At 39.4% G+C, this 20,898-nt stretch overlaps 1 long non-coding RNA gene across 1 annotated transcript in view; it reads left to right on the forward strand.

The window, feature by feature from the left end:
- The window catches only part of LOC132987045 (uncharacterized), a 173,749-nt gene that overhangs the window by 120,070 nt on the left and 32,781 nt on the right, over positions 1-20,898 (forward strand). Inside the window, exon 3 of the long non-coding RNA XR_009675575.1 lies at positions 6,509-6,573. This is a non-coding gene — a long non-coding RNA (uncharacterized LOC132987045). The remainder of the gene's footprint in view (positions 1-6,508; positions 6,574-20,898) is intronic.

The raw sequence follows: 20,898 nt of genomic DNA on the forward strand, positions 1-20,898 counted from the left end.
GTTCTGTGTCAGTGCAGTAGATTTGACTTTTAAACACAGATACAAAAACACAAAAAAAAGTTATGCAAATTAAAATTAAACTCGAAATAAACCAGTCCATTATTTCAGTTTTTTCAGTAGTGCAATTCTTCAGTACCTTTCAGCAATTAATCACTTCAATAGAGCAAAGTGGATTGAGCCAGTCATTGAATTTAAAGGAGGCAGGAATAGAGAGAGAGAAAAAAAACCGGAAGAAACAGGAAATGCCAGAAGAAGAAAAAACAAGGCGGTGTGAGTGGAGACGGCTTGGCAGACAGCAAATTGCCAAGAAAAATTGCGAAATGGGGGGAAAAGTGATAAAAGTTGAGAGGGAAAAATATTTAATGAGCAAGAGATGAGTGAGAGGCATTGAGAATCACATGAGAGACAAAGAGCAATGATGGCTGAGTTATCCATGAAAGGAAAACGGTTCTGTCAGATATGATCTAAGGAGTCTATGTGAAGGGTTTGAAGGGAGAGTCATTTGGAAAGACATAACATTCCTCGCAGTGAAGGGAGAAAGCAAAATGGATGGAAACAAGACAGATCAGCAAAACAGAATTTAAAGGAGCCTCTCACTCGGCCTGCCTCTCTGATTGTCTCCCTCTAATCTCTGCCACCCATCTCATTCACTTTCTTTTTTCCCATGTCTCCTTTTGAGTCTCTCTGGATCTCTCTTCCTGTCACCATCTCCCTCATCTCAGTCTCAGAAGATTTTATTTTCCTAGCCAACCAACCTGCACTGCTTCACTGTTCTGCTCAACAGGGGGATGAAAATTAATTCCAACTCCCATTAGAAGAACAAGCTTTTGGATTGTAATCAAGATAAATCGAGACGGGGGCAACGCTATCAGCGGCAAAATCTTGATTGTTCACTGAGCACCCAGGAGCCGGGAGAATGTTTGAAAATAGAGATGAGACGCTCCCAAACTTCTTATCTTGTTTCTGTGTGAAAAGTGGAAGGAAGCATCCACCTGTGACGACAGTTGGGGATTACAAGGACAGAATCCTAATGGGACAAATTACACAGACAAGTGATAAGAAAGCAAACTGATACTGGAGCACTCCAAGTCATGTGGAATTCATAAAAAAAGGATCCCATTGGCAAAGGTTTGATCATAGTTGTTTGTTTGTTTGAAACAATAGAAAAGAATTCCTCTTTTGATTCTTGCTTCTATTTAGTTTGCTCTATTAGGCTATGTTGTGACAGTTTTACTGTGTGCTGATCCTTTAATATTTTGTTTTAGGGGTGCCAGCCAGGTCTCTCTCCTGGCATTTAAGATAAATCGGTTGTTTTTTGTTGGTTTAAGTTTTAGTTAAGTTTCTTGTTTGGATTATTTGAACCAAAAAATGTCACACAAGGATTGTACACAAAAATGTACACCCTTACACAAATAAAAACTCCACAACCAATGTAATTCAAGCAAAATAGTATTATATTAATAAACCACAATATAAACTCACACACTCAAAAAATAACAAATACTCAATATCCCACAATCCCTCAGTCCTCACAAAGTAAAAAAAAACAGTCCAACTCAAAATTCCACTTCAGGTTTTTACTCAGTTCCAACAAAAAATGGGGAAAAGATCTTCAGTTCAGTTTGTGAAAACAAACAAAATAATATTTACCTTTCGGCGAAAATAAAGAAGTCAGTCTTAGCTGGAGGCTACTCACGTCAGTCAGTCTGTCAAAAGGTTCGGTCCAGTCCAGTCAGTCCGGAATCCAGTGCTGGTTTTGCTGCTGTGTTGATGGAGGTGACGGACTTCCGTGTTTGGATGACAGGGGTGGTACGCGGGCTCCCTGTGGTGGTACGCAAAGAACTCTCCACAATATAAAAAAAAACCTGTTCAGCATAAAACGACATTTTTTTTTTCTGTCATACTCTTATCTTATCTGTCTTGTATCTATTGAGTTGTATTTATATCAAATGTGTTTTCCCCTCTAAATTAATCTAGTTTTTACAACAAACAACTTAAATCTTCTCAATACATGCTCGCGCGCGCACAGACATAAACAACAACAACAGATAACCTTTTAAATGTCGCATGTCAATTTACAATATCTGTTGGCTTTTTTAGTGCCTCGTTTTTTTACTGCTGCTCCACGTCTCCCGTTGCTAAAACACATTCTACAATAATGAAACATACATAACTTTTAGTCTATTATATTTTTGGATATATTAAGCTATGCATTTTAATAAAAACACTGCAAAAAAAAAGAGATAAACACCGATGCTCCTCCTCCTCTCTGCAACTGGGTTTGTTTCCCCCCAAATCATTGAACAACACACACACGCACGCCAAAAACAACAACATCAAAAACACGGCTATCTATGGGCATGACAAACTATATAGCCAACAAAAAGAACTACAGAAATCCATAACAGATGCAGCGGCGAACAAACAAACAGATGAACAAATGAACGATCGGCACCTTGGACAGCGGCACGTAACGCACATACCTGCGGCAAAAGTACTCAACCTTTACGGGGCACTTCCCACTCACAGGGTGCTTGCACCCCTCGCAGGAGACAATGGTCATATTTTTCTTGCAGTGCGTGTTTGTCTGACACTGCCTCCTTCTCAGCTCTTGTGGATGCTGTAGCTCAGTGGGCACTGACGTCAGACTGGCCTTGACACGCAGGTGTTCCTCTCTCTGTTCCTTTGCCAGCTCAAGAATGAGCATGTATCTATCTGTCTATGGTCTCTATCTATCTATTTGTATATCCTATCTATCTGTTGCTCTTTGTTGAATTCCTGCGCATATATATGAAGTCTATAAATAGAAACAATAACTAATAAAAATTAAAACGACGCGCGAAAACAATCCAGGGAAATGTATCATTTTAAACTGCCGTCTGTATGACGGCGGCGGCGGTTAGAGGTATAAATGCTCTGAAATCTTGTGTGTTTTATTTTAGTAACACATAGGCTTCAGAAAACATACAAGACACATATTTAAGAAAGGTCATAGGATGAGAGGCTCGTAGTTTTTATTTAAAAATTGTTATTTGTATTATAAAAACCCAAACCGTCCGTCAGACGGTCTTGGCGGTTCTAGTGTTAACGCTCCTCAGGAGGCGAGAGGGATTTTTAAAAAAAAGACAGTTTTGCTTTGTTGAACGCAGAGACTTATAATACAGAGGCTCTGGTTGCACAGAGCCTGCGGAGCGCGCGCCTGCACTCTCACGCGCGCTCTCTCTCTCCCCTGCTACCTCTCGCTCTCTCGCTCTCTCGCGCACGCAGCAATTTTATGAATAAATGAAAAATTAAATGAGAACAGGTCGGAAATACACTTGGGCCCAGGTATCGTCTTTGTGTGGGAAACACTGGAGATTAAATATTCTCAAACAGGTTGTTGGTATAAAGTTTTCATTTGTATTGTGCTGCACTTTTTTTGATTTGGGAAAATGTCAGAGTTGTGTTAGTTTAAGTGCAAGTTCTAACGCTAGCCCTTAGTAGTCCTATAGCGTGGCTGCCAACAGTCAATAATAAATAACCTCCTGTGTAGAAATAGGCCTACAGTGTATTTTAACATCTACCATAATGGTGGTACTTGGAGAGCCAAATATTTTCTGAGGTGGTACACAGTCTAAAAAGTTTGAGAACCACTGCTCTACTATATCCGTGAAGGTTATGGAGATGAGGGTGATCGGAGTTGTTGATGTCGGTGGACAATTAGTGAAGGGATTAACTGCCTTGCTGATTTTCGAACTTGCTTTTTCGCTTGTTTTACCGACGATCTTTCTCTCAGCTCTCCTCTCCTGCTGCCTTCTCTACTGCTCGAATTTTTTACGCCTCCGTTTGCCAGCAGTGACGTCATTGTTATGCATTCCAGAATCAGCTGGAAGCGGACTCTGTCCAGTCAAAACAAAAAGAAGCGGGCCGAGCTCTCAGATGAGCGAGTCAGCTCGTTACATCCCCTTCCCCCTGAAGAAAGCCTGACCAGGCAACAACATGGTTACTACATTTCTCAAACATCCGATAATCCACGAAATTCTTCATCCTCTGATTCTGCCTCAAAGATCTCAAGGACTCTTTGGCGCTGTTTTCCGACACACTCGGCAGCTGTCGGATAGCATGGTTTGAGCTGGGCAATATTGACCACACGCAAATCCTCACCGGAATCCTCCAGGACAACTTCATAAGTTAAGGGACTTATTCTTCGTAACACTCGGTAGGGGCCTTTCCAACGTGGAGCAATCTCCAAACTTGTCCAGTTTGGAGTAAGAGTGAGTTTTCAGCCAAACTCTATCTTTTTCGTTAAAGATTTGTTCCCTTCTGTGACGATCATAGTTGATTTTTTTGGTCTTTGCTTTCTGTATATTTTCAGATACAAATTGTTTCAAGTCAGTTAGTTGGGACATTTTGTCATATGCTTTCCTATTGCAGCTCAGTTTAAAGTTTTCACTGGCCATCTTGGGCCATCACAGGAGAACACACTTATTTTACACCAAATGGTCAAGGTATAGAGTTAATTGAAAAACAAATGGTTTCTTCCATGAAGTAACTTGAATTCACAAGTCCTTTAGTAGCCATAATAAAGCCTTTTACGCATGCTCCGGGATAAAAAGGGAAAACCTGACTTCTTAACCACAATAGAAGGGAATCAGTGACTGTGCTAAGCTATAGGAGGCATTTTGCTATTCTGGTTTTGATCCATGTATCCCCTAAAGGTGTATTCACACCAGAGCTCTTTGGTCCGTTTGAAACAAACTCTAGCTTGTTTGCTTTGGGATGGTGTGAAAGCTCAAATGAAATCTGAAGCAGATCAAAGAACCAGACTCTGGTCCGCTTGACGACGAGGGTCAGACCGAGGCTCTCTATTCACTTTCACCAAGTGCATCAAAGTTTGGTTTGCCGTAGGTTAGAGTGGATCTGAACCAAACAAGTATAGTAAACCAAAAAGCAGTTCATTGTGGGTTGAATTTGGCCGTCTGTTAACAGTGTCAAATAGGTTTGCTGAACATGGCTGACGTTAGCATTTCTAACAACACCAGCCTTCAGTCCTCCTTGCTGGTGAATGTCCACATGCCTTTGCTAAATGTGGTTACACATTGCTCTGGTTGATATGTCAGTTTAACCTTTCATAGCCAGCATACAACTTAGCTCCATTTTATAGATCAAAACACAGGTCTGTATTTAACTGTGCCACGCTACAGCCATTCTTCCACGGTCGTGTTATTTTTTTCAGGGTCAGCAGTAGGCCGTCACTGACTGGAGCTACAGTGCTATTCCTGCACAAGCCATTGATGCAAGGTCTGTAAACAAAGGTGACAGTCACTCACAACCCATCGTCATCTTACCTGATTTGAACATTTTCTCATCAGGGGGTAGTCACACTCAGTCTCATTTTATTTTTTGCAAGCCAAGCTAAGCGTGAGTGACTTCCTCAGGATGTTTAATTTCAGTTAAGAACACAAGAGGGAAAAGATAAAAATCAGCAGTAGCTCAGATTTAAGATTACCCTCAGTTGACTTTGCTGTTTCAGGCTCTCTGAGCATGAAGAATTGTTCACTATCTGATGTCAGCATTCGTTTCCTTTTATCCAGAAAACTATCACTGTGCTTTATTTGATAAGAAACTTGAACAGAGTCCATCTGTTTTAACAGTTTTTAGACATTGTCCTCATCAGCCCAGATAAAGAAAAGATTGGAATAGTCATTTGACCAAAAAGTCAAATGTTTTCAAATTGATCAGGCGTCCATAAGAAATATTTTGTTCAGAGAATCGTGAGTCTTCAATCCACATTATAACCTGTAAACTGAGTTAACAGATTGTTTTATTTTCTGCCTTAAAGTTTGCCAGCAGTTATGAAACCTGGGGACGGCTGGGCACAGGCCCAAAGTACAGTAATAAAGAAGCCAAATTTAACAACTTGTACTTCCTTGTCTTTGTTTGTCCAAATAAACTGCTGCTGTTGCTTGAATAAAAATCAAATACATGATGTGTTGTGCAGCCATAAGACTAACTTCTTGGTGTTTTGATCAACTTCTAAAACTGGGAATTGAAGTCAACACTAATTCATCAATCACTGATAAATGGCCCAATATATATTTGCATGTAAATCTTTCAAGGTGCTAATTTAATTATAGTAATTGGGTTATTTTGTAAACAGGAAGTTAGATGATGACTGATGGGAGTTTTGGAGCTTGTAGTCTTAAACCCATTTATCTTGACAGCTTTTCAGCTGCCTCCTCAGACAGTGAAAGGCTGACATTCAACCATCTATCTTCCTTTCGTACATCTGCCGTCTTCCTTTCCAATCAATAAAGAAAGCAGACAGCGTTTATCATTGTTCAGCATGGGAACATAAAGTCTAAAATGCTCTTACCTTTAAGTTCTTAGTATTGTGATGAATATCCAGGCCACTCTTTTACGGCCGGTGTCCTAGTATGGATGTCCAGACTCAAGCCGTCTATCCTGTTCTGCCTGTAATCATGTCATACTCCCTCTCACCAACGATTATTTTCTCTTTTTCCTGCAGGTACTCATTAACTGCTCAGCTGGTGGTCAGGCCAGGAGTTCACCCAGAGAATCGTGTACACACAGGTAAGCTCACACACACGTATTACACTTTCCAACTCCATAATTGTCAAATATTGCAGCTTTGTCAGTAGCCCTAAGCCTAAAATATGCAGATCTAGGTACCTCTTGTGCATAACTACGATGCATTGACATTGAGATTAATTCATCAAAATATGTGGTGAATAGATAGGATGAAGTTTGGTAACTTGGTTAAGTTGAGACAGAAAGGTCCTTGCTTCCATTTAAACACACTTATTAAATACATAGTTACCTACATACATTTTGTCCCCTACACCCAGCCAACACCCCAAGCAGTCTAACTCCAACAGCACATCAAAACAATAATCAAAACGGCAGCTTCGGAAATGACGCAAGTGGGGTACCTCCAAGATCACATTTGGAAGCCTTGGGTCAATGACTAAGCTGCTGGGGCAGGTCTCCACAACAATGAACTTGCTTCAAACATGCTCTTTTTGTTTTGTATTCCTTTTTTAAAATGTGTTTTGAAGAGAAAATAAAGGAAACACCAAGGAATATTAACACACATTTAGTTTTTACATTGGGGGAGTGATTATAAAGCTTAAAGAGGGACTTTTGCAATCAAGGCAATGTGTTTAGAAATGAATATCCGATGCTTCACCTGCTTGATTTATTGTATAAATACATTTCTTTAATGTAATCTTGGCCTGCTCTTTGGGTCTGAAATTATACCACTAATTGCAAGAACCCCTGCTGAGTTCAGTTTAACTATTGAGGATATGTTTATTAAATAGCCACAGTATTGTAACAACAGCAGCTTCCTTCCTCAGAGGTCATTTAGAGGTACGACTGGCAATTTTTCCCTACACATAAAGACAAGTAAGAGTCTATCAAAAGCAGGGTTGAAGTTATGTCAGGCCTCAGTATTAATTGTTGTTGATGTTGAAGAAGCTCTGACATGCCAAATGTCTATTACCACACAGCACTACATCAAACATGATGAAATAAATTTAAATATGGAAAACGATCAAAAATAAACTCAGAATGAACAAGAATTTCCTCTTGTGTCTTTGAAAAAGAGGAAAACAACAACAAAGTTGGTAAGGGAGGTATTTCACCAGCTGGTAAGGTAATAGCTGATTCAAAACACCTATCAAACCCCTGCAGACATAGTGTTTGCTGTGTGCTGAGGGAGTAGCAATCTTGCTAATATCCAGGGGTTAAAGTGAGATTAGGGTAGTGAGGTGTATAATTATGCAAAGTAAATTTGGTGACTCAACAGAGCATCAACAGTCTTTAGTTCAAAATTAATGAAGGCCTCTTTACAACAGATTGCCATGTACCAAACCAAATACGATCATTACACATTATTTACAACAGACTGCAACGACTTGCTCAGCTGTGCAATATTCTCGCAAACTTTTTAATGAAGTAAAAAGTTCACTTTGTATCAAAAATGAATATGATGTAATAAATCACATGATCAAAATTAGAATTGTTTTAAAAAGCTGTCCATCAAAGACTTGTTGCAAAACTTCTCAATTTCCCTGTTGAAGTGTCATTTCACTTCCTTAAAGTTAAAGGTATAATATGCAACTTTCAGAGAAGATGTTAGATATTTCACTTTAGCACCGGTCTCTGTGCACTGTGCCTCAACACACCCCTCTCCCTCCACCCCCACCCCTCCCTAGTGTTGCGACCGTGCAAGCTGTTTGTAGGACTGATCTTCATCCAGATATGCAGCCCAAAGTTGATTGTTTTTTTTTATTTGTTGGAAGTATTGTGGACAAAACAAATTCCATTCTTTGCTTTTGAAAGTTTTGGGGTTTCGAATTGAATGTACTCGTGTGATAACACTCTGCCGTTGTGCGTCCAGAAACAGCGTGCCAGAGTGTGCGGGACACCATTGCTCCCATGCTTTCCTTACCTTTCTTCATTTTTTCCCACTCTTTTTGGTCTTCTTTGGACCACTGCTCAGTCTCAATTCCATACCCTCCCTTAACTGCCTCATGCTGTTGAATAACTTCTTTAGTCTCACTCACTCCTACTCTTATCTGTAGTTTTCTCTTCCTCAGTTTGTCACTCACCCTCTCCCCATCATCACTTTTGAAGTGTAAATGTATTCAGCAGGACTCCTTGGCTAATGAAGTAGTGAGAGCAGCCTTAATCACAGCTGCTGAAGATAAAAGAGCTGGAGGAAAATGGGAATAAGGAAGAGTCATAGACGGGGAAATGGAATCTTTGAGACCATTTCAAGCTGGGAGTGAAGAAGGGAGAGCAGGAAGAGTAGTGGATGTGAAATTGTGTTCTAATGCGTACAGAGGTGTGAGAAAATAAACTGAACAACACAGAAATACAACAAAGAAAGGATCCATTTGACCAAGTAAATTGGACAAATGGATCCACTGAAGCTATAGACCTATTACAGATCAGTGGGTGGGACATCACTGCCAGAATCGAAACTCAACGTCTGCCATCTTGTTTGGAAGCTAACAGGCTCTGTGGAAAAGTTGAGAAGAACGAAAGTATGATAAAAGTATGTTTCAACTTCAAACTGACATGGATGAAGGGGATTTTGAAGTGTTGTGCTCGAATCGGATGTTTGTGGCTATCTCTACGAGCCGCAATATAGAGACGAGGCGGTGGTGAGGACAAGGACCCCCGGGGCGGCTCGAGCTGGGGCGACTGGTGGTTTTGGTGCTCTCACTGTTTGCCTATGGACACAGACATAGAGTCCGTCTGCTGCCAGGAATTTCCAAGATGCCAATTCCTTCTGGAAGAAATCTCGGAATCAGTTGAGGAAACAGCTGTATGTTTTGTAGTAAATGTCTGTATATAGAGCACCGTAGCTTCAGTGGGAGTGGCCTGCGGTGCTGTGCATTCTGGGAGTTGTTGTCTTTTATCCACATGAGCCAAAAAGACACTTTCTGCCCTTTCCCGGTCAAGAAGACACCAACTTCAAAATGTATTTCTCATTTCTACTACATATATGACCCAATGTCAATACAGATTCATGTTTCAACGGGTGAAGTATCCCTTTAATGTACTTAGAAACAAATTTGATGGAATTTTTGAAAAAACAAGGAGTGTCCCGATTGTAGAAATTGCATGTTAGTGTTTAGGATGTGACAGCATAGGGTGAGCCACTTGTGTGCAAACCTGTGGAATTAGAATCAAAAGTGTTAGATCTTTGAGTCAAGTTTTCACAAGGGGACTAACAGGACTAAAAAGATAATGAACCACAAACTAAGTGGTTTGTGGGAAAGTGGTCGGAAATAATGAAATGGCCACTACTCTCTTGAGCATTCTTCAAGGAAGTGCCAAACTGACATCCAAATCAATTTCTGTCAGTGTTTGATCAGTGCAGCACAGCTCCCTCAGAGGGAGAAAGAGAAAGAGAAAGCGAGAGGGGGGGGGGGGGGGGGGGGGGGGGGGGGTGGATGGTCACAGAGAAGGGAGGGGGACAGAAAAAGATGACTGGCCAAGTATCTGATGTGTAGCTTTCAGAAAAAAAAAGGAACGAGAATAGAATGTGTAGACATGTGATGGGGACTGACGCTTTCCAAATGTTCAGGGAAATGGAAAAGGGGATTGAGAGAGATGGGAAAGGTGAAGGAAGTGGCAGACAAAAGCTGACAGACCTGGCATATGATAAAAACCAGCCTTTGTGGAAAGACAGGACTGTGGTAGGAAAGAGAGAGGAGGTTGGTCGATGTAAAACTTTTCAAAATAGGACGTAAGGATAGCGCAATGTAAAAAGAAACCTTTGTGATTCGAATAAAACGAAAAAAAAGAAATGTTAATGAGTCTTCTCAATTTGCATTTGATCCAATTCTACGAATAGTTCCAACTGAGCTGGATAATTCTCTGGGCCATGTTAAACAAGTATGTTTTTTCCTGCAAGAATATACTGTAACTTGCAAAATGCAGTGTTTAGACTGTGAATCAGCAGTATCAGCAAAATAATGAAGACATTTTCACAAAGAGAGTTCTAGGCAAATAAAGTGGCTGTGAAGATTTACAGCTAAAGCACATTTTAACAATGCAGCTGCTCCTTTGTTTAATTAATTATATACTGCCCGATAAAAAGACTGTAGTAAGAAATTACTTCTTAGTACAACATGGTTTTGGACATTTTAAACATGGAGGCATTAAGTGCTTTTCTTCCAATTACTGAATGTTTCTTTTGAAGACTGTAAAAGCTACTACAAAAATAATTGACATCAGCTACACTGTCTTTCATTTTGTAACTGCTCATTAGAGAGAAGTACAAATACAAGGGCAAAAGACATCATTTCAACTCCTGCAGCATCAAGTAACAAGCAAGAAGTGCTTCTCATCAGAATCCTTGGAGTTCAAATTAAATCAAAACAGATGTGTAAGTTTGTTTGTGACGTCTTTCTTATATTGTCATTTAAATGCAAACACTTAAATGCTTATAGGTGGAAAAAAAAAGTCATTTGCGAGGTATTGTGATGATGTATTAGAGTTTGTTCATGTTTGTATATGTTGACTGCCTAACGCTGATCTATGTCCTTTAAAGGTTTCTTGTTTTTGCTCCCTTTTTATAGGAAGTAGATACTTTACAGAATCAGCAATATGCCAGATATTTTATAGGACATTCTGGGAAAACATTCAAATCAACCTGTGTATAGTTAATTTAGTTAGTTAATAATTATAGTTATACAGACGGACTATAATTTTCGTTTTTTTTTTTGCAGTTCTACATGTTTGGTTTGTTAGCTCTGCTCTTACAAATTGCCGGTGAAAACACAGAGGTGTAACATGGCAGCTGGAGACGGGAAAAAGAGAGAAAAAAAAGGACTGGGAGTACATAGCAAGAGGGGATGGATGGTTTGTCCCAACCTCCCTCTCATTGTTGGATAAAATGTATCCAGTCCATAGTGTGTAACGTCTGAACCCAACGGGGGAGGGAAGCGAAGGGGAGATGGAGATAGGAGGGAGGGGAGATAAAGGAAAAGCAACCAAAAGAGGATGTGAAGGGGAGACATGGATGAGAAAAGTCAAGGAAGAGCAAAGCCTTGACAGATTTGTGGCCACGATGAGGCATAAGGCAAACAGCAGAGGAGGAGGAATGGAGAGAGGGGGAGAGAAACACTGAGCATAAGCCAAGCAGCCAAAGGAAGGGAAAAAACATGAGGGACACAGAAAGCAAGGCTGAGGGGATAATGGGATGAGAAGCAGGCAGAGCGAGGGGGATTGAGGAGAGGGTGTGAAGTCAAAAGCTGCTTGAAAGTGTTGCAAAGTTGCATAATGTGACCCCGGTCCTTTTGTAATGGGGGTTTGTAGAAAATGCAGTAAATTAGGTGCATTAACGATGTGTTTTCACCGACCACTGGGAGAATGATAGAATATTTAAGGCCCATGTTGTGCAGGAATACTCTTATTGGATTTTTCATGCACTGCTGCTCGTTGAAGAAATGGAAAAATAGTGCTTCTGCGCAAATCAAATTTTCTTCTAGAACAAGATAATTGCTATTAAGACACAAAATGTCATAAGTGAAATATATTTTTCTAACCTTACCAAAACAATGGGTAAAGTATGTAAAAAATCGGAAAATAATCAATCCTATAATGGATTACAGTTTTTATCCTCACAACAAAGACTTATTGGGGGCGCAGATAGCCTAGCAGTTTTGACGCTCCCCCCCGGTACGGCCCTCATCGCAGCAGCTGTGGGTTCAAATCCGACCTCAGCCCTTTGCTGCATGTCGTCCCCCACTCTCTACTCCCGGCTCTTCCTGTCTCTCTTCAGCCGTCCTATCTAATGCAGGCAAAACTCGCCAAAAAATACAACTTCAAAAAAAAAGAAAGAAATGACTGCTATATCTGTGAGAACCTCTGCTGATTTAATTAGTTGGACCCGTTAACATATTGCTGCAAGTCCAAGGCATTTGATACTGAGGACCATACAGTGCTCAAACAAAGACTGATTAAAGCAGGACTGTCGGATCACACAGTAAACTGGTTCACAAACTGCCTCACAAACAGAACTCAGTGTGTGCAGGCAGAGGGCTATACTTCTAGCTCACTCACTCTAACAAAAGGTGTGCCTCAGGGGTCAGTCCTAGGGCCGCTGCTATTTATTCTTTATTTAAATAACATTGATTCAAATGTTCTCAATGTTAATTTTCACTTTTACGCGGATGACACTGTGATGTACTGCTCAGCACCCACTCCAGACCAAGCTCTCTCACAGTTACAACTTGATTTTAACACTGTTCAACAAAAGGTGTATGATTTAAAACTTGTTTTAAACGCAGACAAAACCAAAGTCATGATGTTCTCTAAGGCAAAAACGAAACCATCAAAACTTCTTTCGATTTCCACCGCTCAAGGTACGCAAATCAAGTCTGTTTCGAGCTACAGATATCTTGGCATTTTAATTGATGAGTCTCTTTCTTTTACTCCTCACATTCAGCAGCTGGTAAAAAGGTTAAAGCTGAAACTGGGATTCTACTTTAGAATCAAATCCTGCCTTTCTTTTGAGTCTAAGAAGAGGCTAGTTGCTGTCACTTTTATGTCTGTGATGGATTACTGTGATGTTTTATACATGCACGCCTCCTGGCAAAGCTTACATGCTCTGGACACTGTGTATCATGGAGCTCGGAGGTTCATCACTAATTTTAAATCCCTCACTCATCACTGTTTGTTGTATGAACGTGTTGGATGGACTTCTTTGACCCTACGTAGACTTAAACATTAGCATACTTTAATCTACGAGTCTATTTGAGGTCTGCTTCTTTCATACCTTCTGTCCTTCATCAGTCAGAAGAGTGCAGGGACTTATAATCTTCGATCTTAGGACCTTTTCTTACTGTCTGTTCCAAATGTCCAAACTGAACTGGGGAAAAAGGCCTTTAAGTTTGCTGCTCCCTTTACTTGGAACGAATTACAAAAAGAGCTGAAACTTAATGAACTTCTCTCGTTGGATGCTTTTAAGAGGAAGTTAAATGACTTGGAGGCGGACACATCTGGCTGTAGATGTTCTTCCTGATGTATTTGTGGATGATTTTTGACAAACATTTTGCTGTTCGGATTTGTTATTTGTGTCTTTTAATGTCTAATGTATTTTGTATTTGAAAGATTGAATGCTTGTTGTCCGTGTGAAACTCTGTTAATGTTTTGCTGCCGTTCTTGGCCAGGACACTCTTGAAAAAGAGATTTTTAATCTCAATGAGTTTTCTTTCCTGGTTAAATAAAGGTTAAAAAACAGTATGTTTTTGAAAGTATCTTAAGTATATTTTTTCATGCATAAAGTAGTTTGTTTGTGAAAGTGGATGATATATTGTACTGGTAGGTCCTACAGTTGCCACCATTGGTTGATAGTCCCATTTGTAGCAACGTTAATAATTTTTTTTTTAAATCTTGATTTTGCTGTCAAACAAACAGCTGCCTTGAGGGTTTTATATTATTTGCAATTTTTATCTTGTGCTTCTTACAATCTGCTAAAAATGCTCACATATTATCACCCATCTAAATGCTATATAGACCAGGGCCGAATTATTACTGATGGTCACTTTACATAACAGCCCTGCCATCAGTGTGTGAATGGGTAGGTGTGACCTGCAACGTAAAAGCGCTTTGAATAGACTAGAAAAGCACTATACAAGCTCAAGTCCATATTTACTTAGGTCTTCTGCAAAACTGTGAACATACAGTATAAGCCTACAGTAGACATGAATAGTGGTGACAATTATTATTACTGATTGCTATTATTATTGATTACTATTGAGTCTCCTTCAAATTTAGGCCAATCTAATTCGAAACAATTGCAGTAGAAAACATAATTGAATTTATGCAGAACTACAATAGAGGCTGGTCCAGAATAAATCATTTTGAAAAAGTGTCTCTTCATCTCACCAAGTGTCGTTTCAGTTTATGTATTGCTTATTTTGTTGGCTAAGCATCACAGTTTTTTGAATAAACACATTGTGAGTGCTTGGTAACTATCCGAATCAGATCCTGAGATGCAATAAAGACAATTTACCAAAACACAGAGTGCGCTGAATATTTTATGTGGCAGCTGTCTGGTTAAGGACATTAGAATCAGTGAATGTTGTTTTTTGATGCTTTTTCGATTATGTTGTAAGATGGGTTTATCATCAAATTGGCCTATTGTAATTTACCATAATGGACTAAAGGAACCCATGCTGTTCTGTGTGTGTGTGTTCCTGTATGTGTCTGTGTGTGCCTGTCAGCATGTGCGTTCTTGTGTACATGTAGACGAGTGGGTGGGAAGTGATAGCAGAGCAGATAAGACAGTTGTGTATGTCACCATGCATGAGCAGACATTTAGTAGATTGGTGGAAAATGGCCTCTGTGTGTTTTTCTTCGAGCGCATTACTTTGTGTGCGTGTGTGTGTCTGTTTGTGTTGTGTGGGTTGTTGTCTATGTGATGTGCCAACATGTGACTGCTGCTGTTAACAAAACATTGCAAGTAAGCCACCGCTGTGAAATATGTCTCTATGGGGGGTCCTCAAAGTTCCTTCCCATCCTCTTCCCCTTCCTCCCTGGCTCCAAATCTCCTCCCTTGCATAAACACAATATGGTTGCATATGTCCTCCTGATATGTATCTATGTATTCCATTTTGATGTAAGTGGGGAATAAAATTCATTATACACTGCTGCTGAGATTCGGTTGCGTTATCTATTCTCTATGAGTTGTTGATCTGCAGAGGAGTTAAGGCAGCAAATGCCCGCTCCCTGTTCTCTATAAGAGCCTCTTTGCCTTTCTATAGCTCATTCATATTGTGAAATCATAGACTATTTTTTATAAATGATAGCAGACTTTTTTTACTGCATGCATCAACAAAATGTCACATGTCAGCTATTGTTACTGTGTGCAATTCAGTGAAAGAAAGCTTTCTTTGTGTCCTAGTCAAAGCAAAGAATATGCAGATATAAGGTTATGATTGCAAGCATGTGCTATTAAAGGAGACACCACAGGTAAAAGAATAAGGATCACATGACTAACAATATGGCTGCATTACTAATCAATATGACACAAAGTAATAAAAAGCTGTAAAAACAGTATGTGCATGGTATTAAACGTTGTGAGATGTAACAAATAATTGCAGTTCTGGTTAGATGGTGTGATAGGCAATTCAGTTTGTAATCTGGGAAAGGGGTACTGCACTTAAAATGGCAAAACAAGGTCAAAAATAACCTCTTTGTTTGTGAATATAAAGCTTTGAAAAGTTTGAACAAAGCAAAACTTACATTTATTAGCCAGAGCTGTGTGGAGATTGAACCAAAAAAGAAACAAAAACACAGACACGTATTTGTTCGATGTCAAAATGTATAGCAGTGAATGAGTCTCGTCTGCTGTGGGATGAAAGTGGCATTTGACTGTATCATTTACCTACATAAAGGACACAAAGCTGCCTTCATTCTAAATTCAAGAAAACATGTACGTTTTGTGTTTTTTTCCTTAGCAGCTTTACACAGAGACAATGACTGATTCAGTCTTAAAATGACATGCATAAAAGACGTTAATAATTACAATATCTTGCTGTATACTTTTGGGTTATGAAGTTATTTTCACTTACAGTCTATGCAATAGAAACACACCAAAAAAAGAACAGCCAATCCGATAAACAGAAGTCTCCTGGTGTGTTTTTTAAGGTAAGTTGGTAGCAGTGCTGGGATGGTTTATGTTCAACTTCAGCTTTTCATTTCACTCATTCATCATTTAAAATGTTTTTTTTGTGTCCTCACTTGTACTTAAAAAGTGTTTTGATGTGATTGTTTTGTTTGCCATTCATAGCTTCTTCTGTACAATATGAGATGTTTCAGTAAGCCCAAAGGAGTTTTTATCTTCTGCTAGCTTGTTTTATCAGTTTTATAAAAGTCAATATGCTAAAGTTGAAACTCAAGGGATTTGGAGACTTAAGGGTGGCAGCAACAGAGTGGGGGCATTGAAGGAGAGATACGACAGTAATGTAGTCAGCAAAATGAGAAATAGCTTAATAAAAAGCAAGGATAGAGAGAGAGAGAGAGAGAGAGAGAGAGAGAGAGAAGGCAACATGGCAGATTCTGCAGCCTGTGCATTAGTAACCAGAGGGGAATGCAGTGATATTGATTACCCTATTATAATATCAATCCACCGCACTGCTAATTTACTAATGACACCTTTACAATTGAAAACAGTATAAAGGGAGGGCACTGCTGTTTCTCTCTCACAGGACAACCTCCTGCTAGCTGAAGCTATATTTAGCTAACATATAAGATGGCTACAGTGAGGCAGGACCAGGGAGCTGCAGTAGCATTTGCATGAACAACACCTTGTCAGAATGTCAAGTGATCCGTCAGGCGTTACCGGATCATCTCTGACCAAGACTTTGGGTTTTGAATATCAGTAGGGAGAAGGAAATGGACTGCAACAAAAAAAACTGCAATCGGTGAGCAACGTATTATGGCCAATATTTATACGCTGTAGTATTTCTAATGGCAGAATAAGATAGCGGACGTAAGGCAAGGCAAGTTTATGTATAAAGCACTGATCATACATAAAGCAATTCTGACTGTTTTCCAGGGTTAAAGACAGAATATTAAGATCATTCAGAACATGAAATGAAATAAACCATTTAGAATCAAAATAGGATGTTAAGATACAAAATACTGTATTTTCAAATAAAAGATTATGAAAAAGACTTGACATGAATCATTAATTGTAATAAAATGGAAGGAATAAAGTATTACACTGAAATGAGGACATATATTACATCATAAAAGTAACTAAAAAGCAATTAAATAGATAATAAGCAATACTAGATAAGAAGTGATTGAATTGATGGGAAGGAATCAGTAAATTATGACATGTTGTCGTATAATGACAGAGTTGACTTTCTCCCAGTAGACTGGAGCTCAAGCCTCCAATTGACACCAAACCTGAACATAAACTTCTTTAACGTGTGTAAAAACAATACCAAACTTACAAGATGACCAGGTTTGTTCTGTGTGTGAAGCTGAAGGTTCACAAAGGCATGCTTCTAACCATGTGTTGTGGCACTACTATAGGAAAACAGAGGTAGGAATGTAAGTACTGGATGGTCGGAACAAACAACTGATGTGGTCAGATAGGTTGGTATACAAGTTGCAAGGCCAGTTGCGCAGGGAAAATGATGGCAGATCGAAGGTCTCTTGCTTTGTTTTTGTTCATATTTTGCTCTGCACAACTGGAAATACAAGCCAGGAGGATGTGGTGATTTATCATTTTCTCCGACAAGTCCCTGTTTTCACCAATATACCAACATCGTGCCTAGAGCTATCTCATTTGCATGGAACTCTCATACCCTACCCTCATTTACACCTTGTATCCTCTTGCCATGGTCCTATTTGGAGCGGCCAGTTGGATGGTTAAAGCATTTTAAATGGCAGGAAAATACAAACAGGTACATTGTATTTGAAATGCTTTTACAACCCAATAAAGGCACAAATATGACCACTTTGGTAAAAGGTAACAATTCTCTTGAAAGCCTTTAAATCCTGTCAGTAACAGTGGTGCATGTATGTGTGCTGTTTAGAGAAAGAAACAGATGATGATTTTCATTGGATAGGTTAACCATTTTTGGATGGGATAATCAAAGGGCAAGGCAGAAATACAGGGCACCATTACCCAAGACGCTCCAAAAATACAAAACTAACAACCCTTCCAAATACCAAACACCATCAGTGGGCTGAGCTAAATGGATAGGCAAAGCACATGTCAAAGTTAAGAAAATACCAACACTTCATAGTAAGGCATACTGCTTGAAGCCATGATGTCAGGTTTCTTAGTTTTGAAGGAACAAGAAAATTAGAATATTTTTGTCTCCAGACAACTATTGATTGAACATTTCACACTTTTTAAATAACACAGTTTGTAAGCTCTAATGGACCTGAGATGACGCAGGTTAAAAAAGAAAAAAAAGGAAGCACAGAAGAAACAGAAAGTATTTTTCTGCTAGAATCTTAAATAACAGACAGATTTTGGGTTCATGCGTCATTGGATGAGTCTAAAATTTTGTAGGGTAGAATAGTCTTGGAGGCCTGCATAGACACTATGCCAAGGGATTCATTTACAATATAGACACGCTTGATCCGGGGTCAGCAGAAACAGATACAGATACACACATGGATAAATTAAATACGGTTTAAGCAAGTGCTGCACTGGGTCAAAACATTTTGAGGAATCAGATGCTCTTCAAGAACAGGGGACAGGAGTCAAATAGCTAATAAATAAATGACTGCCCTGATTACAAACAGTCATGACATGATGTCCTGACGAAGACTCAGTTGAGTCAAAACCTGTAAACACATCCCTTTTTGGACTGCCTTTCTTCACAATGAATTATGTTTGTAATAAGTGCAGTATTTTCTTTATTCGCTACAGATACACATGTCAAGAGTTGACAAACAACCAAGATCAGTCAAGAATGAACAACTGATACAGAAAAATGTCATGTTTCTAAAGATGATCTTCTGAAAAGCTGCATGTTTTCTCTGCGGGGCTTCACTTCCTAATTCTGACAACACTCCATTACCACAGTATAATTTTCTATCAAGCCAAATGCTTACAGATATTCAATAGAGTTGTAATGACACGCTCCAAGCTATAGCTTAGCATTCATTACAAACAGTGCTGAAACCAAACTGCCAGTGGCTTTTATACTCTCGGGGAGGGCTGCGTTCAAATACCGCCTGTAATCCTGTAAATAGTTAAAAGTGCCTAATCCTTGTTTAAGTCTGGCTTTTATGTGTCCGCATAAACTCGCTGTTTGCTTAGAAAGAAACCTCAGCCGTGACACACCAAACCGGATTAGACAGCGTGGTGTTAGCAGAAAGGCTTTATACCTCTGAGAGGTAATAGAGATGTTACGAATGGAGCTCCCATAGGCCCTGCTACAGATGTTCCATGGACATGAATGTGTCTGTCTGTGTGTGTGTGTGTGTGTGTATGTGTATGTGTGTGTGTGTGTGTGTGTGTGTGTGTGTGTGTGTGTGTGTGTGTGTGTGTGTGTGTGTGTGTTTACAGGGGCAATACAGTGATAGAGATGTTTAATACAGAGCTCCCAGTTGTATGACTGGATACACTGTGTGTGTTTCCTCTGCTGACAAATGATACCTTTTAAGTGTGCTCTTATTCTACTTCAGGACACATTAAGTCCCACTGTGTGTGTGCTACTGTGGAGTGTTTTGTGTAGTCCTGCCGTGGTTTCTGCAATGTACATCTCTGTGTGTTCATGTGTGGTTTTTTTTGGCTTTTGGGTAAATTCCCTGTACAGTCACGACGTCTGCAGAATGTGGTTGTCTGACCATATGTCAGAGTATGTGTGTGGTTGTCGGTGTGTGAGTTTGTGTGTTGCTGTGTATCACAGTGCTTCAAAGTTTGCATGTTAATTTGATGGGTTAGAGTGTGTGTGTATTGGTGTTTAGGCCTGTGCAGTTCTTTAATTCTGCGTTTGTGTATTCAAGCTGTGCTAAATGGATGTCCTCCATCTTAATAGAGCTGGAACCTCGAGGTTAATGAGCGACTGATGCTCAAATGATGCCAGAGCACTTTAACAACCTTCATCACAGAGGGAACCAGGAATGCTGCAACAATACATAAATATGCACACTTACATGTTTTGGTAACTAATTTAGATTTTCTATAAAGCGACTTCTTGTTGCCATACAAATGTGGATAGTGTTGTAAAAACCAACAGCAAAAGTTGTATGACATTTCACCACTAAACTGTATCACCACCACCATCATTTAGCAAACTTACAAAAGGATTTTTAAAATTAACTTCCCGCATTTGGTTGGTTTGGTTACAATCAGTGTTAAAATCTACCCGCCTAGGAAAGCATAAATGGCCTGTGTGCCTTTTGTGTCTGTTATCGTGACATGGCAGGCATCTAGTTTTTTGGTTTAGTTTTACAATACAATATCTCAGTCAATTCATCCATTTCCGATGTTAACTGAAGCCATGGTATGTGTCATTGAATTTTGACTTAGCGTTCTGACAGTTAAAACAACTTTAGTTCTTAAAATTAAAAATAATGAGCAAGAGAGAGAGACAGATTGAATTACAGTATGTAGGCAGAAATGTGTTTCATAATTATTAATATGCCAATAGTAAATCAGTGTTAGTGCTTTGAAGGCACAACTGTATTGCCAGAATTAGCATGACTTTCTTCAATCTAATGAGTATTTGTAATTCATATGCCTGTTCTCATCCTTTATGATAAATGTTGCAAGAAAGCTTAAAAGAACACACACAGATACAGATAAAGACGTCTCTGCTCACCCCTAGTTTAGACTTGAACTATGTAAAGTATGACAGGCAAAGGGGCTGACGAATACAAGAAGACAGTGCTGAA

The sequence above is a fragment of the Labrus mixtus genome, chromosome 2, assembly GCF_963584025.1.
Source record: "Labrus mixtus chromosome 2, fLabMix1.1, whole genome shotgun sequence".
In the NCBI taxonomy this organism is placed as follows: domain Eukaryota; kingdom Metazoa; phylum Chordata; class Actinopteri; order Labriformes; family Labridae; genus Labrus; species Labrus mixtus.